Source organism: Grammomys surdaster, unplaced genomic scaffold (assembly GCF_004785775.1).
Source record: "Grammomys surdaster isolate TR1022 unplaced genomic scaffold, NIH_TR_1.0 238, whole genome shotgun sequence".
Classification (NCBI taxonomy): Eukaryota; Metazoa; Chordata; class Mammalia; order Rodentia; family Muridae; genus Grammomys; species Grammomys surdaster.
The window spans coordinates 195,982-206,534 of record NW_021604683.1 but is presented as its reverse complement, the minus strand read 5'-3'; the positions used below and the strand labels follow the sequence as shown (position 1 = coordinate 206,534).

The following is a 10,553-nucleotide window of genomic DNA, read 5'->3' as shown; positions in this document are numbered from 1 at the left end:
CACCACCGCCCAGCTCAAGGTTAAATTCTTGAAAAAAAAGTAAGTACACAGAGTGTGTTTCCCACATCATCGAAGGGGCTGGGGACCTTCCACTGTTTTTATGATACTGTCTGCTGTTGTTTTTATGACTCCCTCTCACCTGCCTGGTTTGTGGTTTCCTCCTTTAAATACCCTTCTCCCTCTGGCCCCAGGGTCAACACTTCTCTTCTGAGTCTCGACCTCAGCCTGCTGATATCCCGAAATTAAGACTTTTGCGGGTTCCAGCAAGTTCGCTCTCTTGCGAGTTTCTGGATTGCCCTAATCTCCTGAGACATGAGTGAGGGTCTCCTCTCATGGGGGTCTTTCAACAGAAAATGTCTCATTTATGTAACCATCCAAGTCAATGCCAGGTACCAGCTTATACCCAACTATCTGATAGAAGTGTGGCTAGTGAACTGCCATTGGAGTGGTAGGAAATGAAAAGGGATTGAACAGTGCTCTTGACAACTGAGTGATCCCTGTAGCCCTCTCACCCACTTTCAATAAAATAAAAGAGAATACTAGACATAACAGACTTGAGGTACAAAGACCAGCTTTGAGAAAAGCTGCAGGAAGACAGTGGTGAAAGGTTTTTCACGTGCAGCTTAAAACAGACCACAGGAGACCAGACGGTTCCACAAAAAGAGGTTTACTGAGAGAGAGAGAGAGAGAGAGAGAGAGAGAGAGAGAGAGAGAAGTGAGAGCAGAGAGGTAGAGGAGTAGAGGCCGGCCATGACCACATGGAGAGAGGGGGAAGAGAAGGGGGAGGGGAGAAGGCAACCTGAAGGCAGGTCAACAGAGAAAGAGAGAGAAGAGGCAGCCCCTTATATAGTGGGCAGGCCTACCTGCCTGTTGCTAAGTAACTGTGGGGAGGAGCATACCTGGCTGCTGCCAGGTAACTGTGGAGGTGGACTTTAGAGAGAATGCTAACAAGTGGAGTTTCTGGAAATGAAGCTGTGTGTGCTTCAGGTGACAGTAGGAAGAGTGGGAATACATAAGACCTTGTGGTTAAGGCAATTTCATCATAATCTCAAATTGCTGAACAACAAGCTATAAGTTTTTACAGTATTCCCATTGAATTTTGTCCTTGTTTGGTCTGATGATTCTTTACAATACTGTGATTTTTTTTCTGGTAAGGCTTGTTTCACCTTTAACATTGTAGGTTAAAAACATAAGAGTCTCTCTTAAGGATATGCTACAGTGAAATCAGATACAAAGTTGTTTTCACTTGTGAGGAAACATGAAGTAGTTAAATGAATATGGCTCCAATAGACTCATATGTTCAAATACTTATTTCCTAGTTTGTGGAATTATTTGGGAAGTAGCACAGGTGTGGCCTTTTTGGAAGAGGTGTGACACAAGGGTGCATTTTCAGGCTTTAATATCTTCTGACCATGCCCATATTGTTACCTCTCTCTTGTCTGGAGTTCAAAATATGAGCTTTCAGCTGACCCTTAATTTTCAGCTAAGATCTTGTAATACAAGATGAACTTTCCAGATGCATTTCTGTCCACCATTTCTATTATTTACATATATTTCTGTATGACTTTGAGGTAAGAATGCCCTTAAATAACTCAGCTTTTACATTTGATCATGTTCAGAAAAAAAATTAAGTTAACACTCATAGGAGTAGGCAAACCTATGTGTAAATGTATCTAGAATACCTACGTAAAATCTCAAAGCTCTCTTTCTTGAAGAAAGGCATTGCTTTGGAAATGGCTCCTATGCTCTCCTTACCAGATACAGGAAAAAAATCTTTCCCAGCTGTTCTGTGTTGTCTGTTGTGCTAGCTATTCTTGGTACTCAAATGGAGCACATCAGGAATTAAATAAAACTCAAAGAGTTGGGTACTGTGCAGGATTTTTCATAATTAAAGTTTTCGAACTGGGGAAAGTATTTTTAATTTGGGTTATTTGGGGTGATAAAATCCATCTTTCACCTAGGCCACTCTTCGTGGTGACTGCCTACATATATAAAGGACATTGAAGATGGTAGCTCTTTCCTTTTGTCTTATTCCCTACCTCTGGTTAGCAACCTTTTGTTGTGGTGGTTGTTGTTGTTTTCATTGTTTATTTGTTGTATTTTCTGGCAATAGCACAAATCTTACAAAATTAAGGTATATATTGAAAACCAGCTCAGACATCCAGCCACATGGACTGAACCACTATTGGATTCTTTCCATTTGTAGACAGCCATTGTTAGCCTAGTTGAACTGCAGACTGTGAGCCATCTAATAAATGCATTTCCTACATAATAGAGATTGAATCTATCAGCTCTGTTCATCTGGAGAAACCTTATTATACATAATATAGCTGCGCATTTCTTGTTATTGCTATTTTCATTTTAAAGACTCACTGAGGACTTTCAGCTGATTAAGAACAGTGCTCCAAGGTGTCTGTCACTTATTTCCCTCTTTGGCCTGAGGCTTGTGTCATACATATCAGGTGAAAAATACTTGAAGTTTACCTGAACCCAGCCTGAAGGGGGAAAAAAAGTTTCCTATAATCGTTCTTAATTTTTAATAATATTCGGGACACCTGTCCACTTGTGGGAGAGATTAGTAACTCCATTGTATCTGACTTATTGACTGTGAGAGCCATCCATTGTGAATGCAGCAGGATGAGGAGGAAGTACCTCCTGAGTGTTGTGATGGGAGTTCAGGAAAGCCCCACATTTGCAAAGCAATGAACACAGTGTCACTGCCCATAAGGGTAGAAGCAGGCAGTTGAGAAGCAAGGATGTGAAATCTTACTTTCTCCCAGGAGCTGGATGGGAGGACAAATAAGTTATCGGAGGAGAGGCACTTGTGCTTCTGAACTTCAAATCTGCAGAGCTGTTAAATTATTGGCCAAAGCTGGAACCACTGTGCTGTGTCTCTTTAAGACACTCTAACCCTAAGATTGGTGATTATGTCACTCAAGTCTTACTAGCCAATCAGAACCTCCACATGGCCCGCAAGTCAGAAAAGGAGGCGGCACTTCCGGGTAGCAAGCCCGCGACTTTTTTCCCGTAACTCAGCCAGCATGAGTGTTTCTGGGTGAAACATTCTGAGTGTGTCTGCTGGGTGTTGTGAGGGGAGCTCGGCAAGCTCAGAACTCCAGACATGGTAAGTGCAAGGCCATCTCCTATGAACAGGAGGCGGAAGTTGCTTAGCAAAGTAGAAATGTGTAGTGGGTCTTCCCAGTGACTGGATGGTAAACAGCAGCCGGACACATGCAGCCTCCTGTGAGGTCCTTTGTACCCGGCTGTGGCCTCTGAATAACTTTATTATGGGAACATCTGCACAAAACCATTGCAGCAGTGGCTTGTGTGTAGAAATGTACTTGGCCTGATGCCAAACCTCAGAGCCCTGGTTTCTCTATTATTTTCTCTAAGTTCTGCTCTTAGCAATGAACTTGTAGGTTTAAGTTCCACTTGGAGTTGGTGTTGTGAAGGCTGTAAAAGGAAATCTCGTGTGTTGGGTATCACTCCAGTATTCAGCTGTGATGTACAAGTGTAGAATTGATGATATAAGGAATTACCAACATTTAGAAAACATTAAGTGACACTAAGAATTTATCTGAGGAAGCAGTGCCTGTAAAACACCTGACAAGTATGTAGTATGCTAAAACTGCAGTCCTGTTAAAAATCAGTATTGTAGTATACTTGTTTGCTTACCAGGATTGTCCAGACATTTGTCTCCAAACCTTAACAAAGGGGACAAATCTGATTTACAGTCAGCCATTAGGCTCATGCTGATATCAAAGAACAGTCCCCTAACAAGCTGCTTGATGTGACATTACAGGGTCACAGCCAACATTAAGGCCTGGTGTGCCATAAAGATCCAGTTTTCTTGGGGAAAGCATAGTTTTGTCATAAGGGCAGGACTATACCTGGTGACATCTCTTTGAAAAGGACAACACTGTGTGTTGTGGGCTGGTCCAATCAAATAAGGCTTGATCCTAATGTATGGAGAATTGCATATCTCCTTCCTAAATTCTAGCCCCTTAACAGCCTGGAGCCTTAAGCTTTAGGAGCTTTACCCCCTGGTGTATTGAATAGAAAACAGTGCTCTTTCTCCTAAGCCAGGGTTAGGGCTGGCAGAGGCAGTAAAGCTTTGTGGCCAGGTCGTTTGGGGAGGAGAAGCTTAAAATCCTGAGATTCCAACTCTTTCCAGCATAGGGTGACATGGTTATCAGTCCTAAGTCAACTATGGGCTTTGTCAGTCATGGATTCGCTTGTGCAGCATTGTTTTATTACACTTCTCCTGAATTTGACCCAGTGTATGATAGTTACTGCTGCCTTCATAGAAGTCTTCATTTCGTTCCGTTTATCCCCTGTAGGTAGTATATAAGATGCTACTATTAAGAGGCTTACTTCACATAGACAGAGCTAGTGTAAGTTCTCCCCACTACAGCTGTTGTACATTCTACCTTCTACTTTTGCTACCTTTCTCATCTTCTGGGACCACCAACTCAGGAACCCAACACTGAAAAATGGCTTTTTACTTCAGGGTTCTGATGCATTTGATAAATGATTCTGGGGGTCATTGCTGTGTAAATCTCCTAGCTGTCTTAATTAGGACTTGCAATCTCTAGTTTATATTTAAGTTGTTCAAAATAACCTGGGGCCTGAACTGGAAACAAACTTACGGATGTTAATATCCAAAATCTGTTTTTGGTTGCTTATCTTTGAGCATTAGTCGGAGCTGAATCCATGCTGTCATTAATGAGATTTTTCCTAACTAATGTTTTAATGTTATATATGGAGTGATTTCTTTCTGGAATGATTTATTAATTCTGGGAGAGCATCTTCTTCCTTTTATAGAGATGTTTCAAAGACAAGCTCTGTTGACTCAGGTAACTTTGTTCTCTGTCTGTTGCTCCCCAGGGCAATGACCTTGTTTTTGATTGATGAAAATTCATAAATTCTTGAATTAAAAGAATGCAGCACAACAACATTTTAAATTTGCTCATTTGAATCATATAATGAACTGTCCATTTTTTCCATTTTCAGATGAGAACAGGAGGAATGGTTTATTTTATTCACTGTCAGGTGAAACAGGGCAGGCAATAGCTAGATCACAGACTAAAGTTATGACAGTCAGCTGCAAGTGTCAGTATTCTGGATTAGGACCTGATTCAGGTAAGCTGAATAATCTTATAATTTCAAAGTGTATATTTAATATTACCTATGATTAAATTAAACTAGATTTGTGAGTGTTTAATTTGGGCAGCTTAGCTTGAGCCAGTGGATAATGAATTTTGTTAGTAGGACTGGTATTCTATAGATACAAGCAATCCTAGCTGACATATTTATGTTGGTTCAGGAATGGAAAACACATGCCATTAGATGTAGCTGTGTGTCACGTTACAGATCTCAGCAGTTAACACTGCACATAGGGGAAGGACAAACACCGTCTTATTAATGCCATCTCCTCTACCAGAAAGGGTCTGCTCTTTTTTAAAGTCATTACACCAATATGTTTTTTCATTTATATTTGTCTGCTAAAAAAGTGAATTTTTGTTATTGTCAAATTTCATTTTCTTTATTCATAGGTGCTCTGATCTCTTACTTGTTTCTATTATCCAATGTTTCCCAGAAATTAAGAATGTCATTCCTTTTTCTAAAGTGATTTCCTATCTGTCTGTTCAGAGAAACGTCTCCTGTAGCTCAGGCTTTCCTATGCCATGTGGTTAGGACTTCCTTTGAACACCTGAACCTGCCTCTGCTGCCCAGTGCTTGGAAAACTGTCCTACAACTCTTTTCAATCTGGTTTCTGGTTGATCAGTGAGACAAAAACACCAGGGAATGAGTGTTTTCGAACTTCCCCAGATTAGGGGTGAGGGGATTACAAATAAAGAGAGACCTGTGTAAGAATTGAGTTCACTGACCAAAGATGAAGCTGGTATAATTACAACACAAAAATGGAGGAGGAAGAAGCAAGATGAGGCATTTTTGCTTTTGCAGTAGTTGGCTTTAACGATGAGTACTCAAGTAATCAATTTTAAATAGTGAGTTAAATCCCATCCTGGCCATCTTGATTTCTCAGATCAGGATAATGAGGAATCTAAACGAGGAACAGAACTTACATCTAGAAATCAGCTTTCTGTATTTTACTAGTTCAAACAAAAGAAAATCTGATCCTCTGGTGATTTGTTAATATTCCTGTTTGAAAATACAGAGTGTAAGAGAAAAGATGTGAGTACTACTTGGTGCTCTCTAGTACATACGTGTAGTTTCTCAAAAATATTGGATCAAGTATGTTTTAACTCTTAAAAATAAATTTTGAGAGTATAATCCTCATTTCTTCCTTCTGCTTTCTCCCTGGTGTGAAGTCTGAAACTCTGGGACAAGGAGCTGTGGGGCCTATTTAACAAATCAAAGCAACCCTGGCTGTCTGGTTGTCTCATCAGACCACAGTCCCTTCCTGTTACAGAATATTGAGGGCATACCTCACCCTCTACCCCAGGAGAAGGGCTTCCAGTCTCCCAGCTGCCATTCCTTATGCAATCCAACCATTGTGGACTGGCCTTTTTCATTCTGATCTCCTGGACTGGCTCTTCATTCTTCCATCCTACCTCTCCACAAGGCTCAATGTCAAATCTACTCTAAACTATCTCAGATACAACTGGGTCTGCCGATGTTCTCTCTTTTGTATATAATAAATTTTCTACTCCACCATACCTAGGAGCAGTGTTGTCCTATAATTTTTATTACTTCTTCTTCTTCTTTTTTTTTTTTTTGTTTTATTTTTCTCACATTACCTGCTCCTAGCTTCAAAATTCATAGCGACTTTTTCTTTTTAATTGTTGTTACTCTATGAATTTGATTGCAGTTTTGCTGCAGGTCTTCCCCAGTATGAAGCAGAGATTTCTGCACTAGATATTTCATGTATAATTGAATATGCAAAGAAAGACCCTGTACCTTTAACAAGTGAAATAAGTGCTCTGGGAGACTAGAACATTCTAATAAATGCAAATTTCCAACATTAGCGCTATGTCTGCATTTAGGGTGGAACTGCAGAGCTTGGATGACTTCAGCTGTCTGACTCATTTGCTCTGTGGTCCTCAAGTAGAGGAGCTGCTACTTACTGTCCTGGGGCCCAGCTCAGTTTCCTAGCTAATGAGGGACTCTGACAGGCCTCTCAATTAGGAGCACTAGTGGAAGGTAGCTTGCAGGTTTGTTACAGAATTTTCCTCAGATGTATGTGTTACAAGCTATGCAGAAGACCACAAGCCATGCCCTGGTGATTGTGGCCATCTCTATCACCAGGACAGGAGGAACAAGTCTACTGAGGTATTGGAGTCAGATCTACTGGTACTAAGAGGAACTATCTTTCAGAGTGTGGTTCTGTTGCTCCATGTAGTGATAATAGCAGAGGCCCTTGTCCTTTGACCCTGAGTGTGGATTCCAGGGAGGGTCTATAGCCCTTTGAGTGGCAACGTGCGAAACTTAAATGTCATTATCCACTATGTACATATAGGCATTGCTTTTGGTGTGTAGTAGGACGACATTGCAAAAGTGGAGATTTGATTTCTAGAATTTGTGAACCTTCTATATTCAGTTTTCTGTAACTAATTTTATAAATAATTTAAAAATAAGTAGAAAAGAGGTGATAGGTATCATACTTCAGAAACATTAACTAAAATCCTTTAGCCATTCTATTACCTCCAGTAATAATGGCATAATACACAGAAATTCATTCTTGGTTACAAAAGGAGCTTCTGAGATATAGAAGTTTCTCAGGTGTATCTGCTGCTGGATAGCTACATAGGACAGATTTCACATCTTATAACATAATCCATTTGGCAGGAAGCAGATATTAAATCATTATTCAATATTGTGTTTTGTTAGACTTGAGTGGAGCTAGTTTTGCCTGAAATCACTAGGGGTCGTGAAGAGCTGCAGAGCCATAGGCCACCTTTCTGATCACCTACCTTTATTGACAGAACTCTATACCATCAGGCCTCTCTGTTTGGAAGACAGACAGGTAGTAACTGAAAGGTCAGAAATACAACATTTTGGGGGGTCACTTCAGTTATTTTTGTAGGAGTCATGAAATCTGTTTTTATTTTATTTGTATACAAGCACAGGTAACGTTGGTCAACTTTACATTTTTTCTGGTGTAGTTTCCTTAGTTAATTTGAAGAGAACTTGAAAACTGATCACATGGAAATGGGCAAAGGAAGGTTTCTGCAACAATATCGTTTTTCAGAGCATTGGGCAACAATGAGAATTTGGTCTTGGGTAACAATGGGATGGATCTTTGGACATACTGCTTTGTCTTCTGGAGGAATGGCCTGTGGTTGACTAGGGGGTTTCTGCCCATAGTTCAGAGCTCAGACACAGAGATGGGGTAAGAAGGGAAGGGAAGATGGAAATGGTCTTTTGTATCCACAGGAATCCTGGACAGATGAGAAGAAACTGCAGTCCTAAGAGCACCCTTGGGTATTGAGTCTCAGGTAACAGAAAGTGAGGAAGGTCTGGCAGGATGCTACATGGTTCCATACCCAATGTCTTAATACAGAGGCATCAGGTTCCCAGAGGTCATTTATCTGCCTCTACATTTACTTCTGTTTTTGTTTTTCTTTAACTGTGAAAGACTGTTTGCTTATTGAATAAAAAGTCAGTAAGTATTCATTTTGAAGTACACATTTACACTGTTGGAATCATGCTTTCTTATGCACACATATATTTGATCTTTTAGGAATTAGTGACCTATGATGATGTGCATGTGAACTTCACTCAGGAAGAGTGGGCTTTGCTGGATCCTTCTCAGAAGAGTCTCTACAAAGATGTGATGCTGGAGACCTATAGGAATCTCACAGCTATAGGTAATACAGTGATTTTTTTTTTTTAACTTTTAAAATGTAGGCACCACGTCTGTTTTGTTGTTGTTGTTATTTGGTTTTGTAATTTTAGTTGAGAATGAGGGAGAATGAGGTGAATAAATCACAGATGATTCTAAAGTTCACTCAAGTTGATAACTTAAACGTTGTCTAATTTTCAATAATGTAACATACTTTCTCTGGTACTATATTTTAGGCTATATTTGGGAAGACCATACTATTGTTGAACATTTTTCAAGTTCTAGAAGACATGGAAGGTAATTTTCATGTGCAAGCTGATAAGAAAATGCCTATGAATAAAGTTCAATATATGCTACAAGTTGTAAAGAAAAGCAGTAGAGTAAAATATGCACTGCTTCAAGTTATAGGTGATTATTAAATCTCACAAAATTATGTATATTGATGACAGACATCCAGTTTGTGTTTGCAAGGTGTTCCTTAATTTAAAAAGCACAGAAACAAGGGCTTAACAGGTATGTCACTATTTGAATCTAGCTCAGTATAGCCATGCTCTAGAACTGCCAGTCTGTCACTCTCATACCACTTAGCTATTGCTAAAGGGAAACAAATTGATTAGGTGGTAAGTATATGTCTAAAACCTTGTAATAAGCAAATAATCCATGGTAAATCTGTTCTAAACCAGATACTTGTAATAACATTTCTAAACTGATTGAGATGGGCAGTTTATGAGATTTAAGGATGGTTTTGTGGAGAAACTTTAATCCCTGTACCACATCAATATGAGAGAAAATGTCAAACTCTGTGAATGTAATGTGGAAATCTTTCATTTGTTATTCCTTTTTCTTAATATGGATGTCATAGGTCATGATGGATGCAAGCCATTTGAGCATAGAGATATTGAAAGAAGCAACATAACTTTCTCTTTTCCAGAACAATTAGTAGAAATATAGTACTGCCCACATTGAATAGACATTTCTAAATGTGCTGGAAGTTTATAAATATTTAGTTTCCCAATATTATTGAGGATATTTACCAACTCAAATTGGTGAAAATCTTTATGAGAATTAGGGAACTAGAAATTTTTTTCTGGTAGCATTGGTTTATATTCGAAATGTAGTATTATTCACATAATAGCAAAATTTATGATTGCAATCAGTGTGTAAAAGCTCTGAGTTCTTCCTGTTGTCTTCAAATATGCTAATAACCTATTATTGAAAAAGTATGTTATAAATGTGAGCGATATAATCAATAGTCTTCCCATTCCATGCATCTTTAAAGATGTAAACCAACCTATAATGAAAGAGAACACCTTTGAATGTTAACAAAGTGATATTATGGTAAGATCAGATTACCCTTTACAATTTAAGCAAATTGTAAATGATTTTATACAAATAAAAACACTCATCAGTATAATCAATATGAGAAAGCTTTCACCTGTGCCAATTTCTTTGCAGGCATGAAAGAAGTTGTACAGGAGAGCAACCCTCTGAGATTGCTCAATGTGCTAAAGCTTTTGCATATCAGAGTCATACTCAAAGGCATGAAAGAACTCATAATGGAGAGAAACCCTGTAAATGTAACCACTGTGGTAAAGCCTTTGCGGGAAGGAGTAAACTCAGAATACATAAGCGAACACTTACAGGAGAGAAACCTTATGAGTGTAACCACTGTGGTAAAGCCTTTGCAAGAAGCAGTGGTCTCAAATATCATAAAAGAATACATACAGGAGAGAAACCCTATGAA

The 10,553-nt window shown here is 39.2% G+C and overlaps 1 pseudogene; it reads left to right on the top strand.

Annotated features, from left to right (window-relative positions):
- Nucleotides 1-3,018: 3,018 nt before the first annotated feature.
- Nucleotides 3,019-10,553, top strand: part of LOC114626628 — an 8,155-nt pseudogene continuing 620 nt past the window's right edge.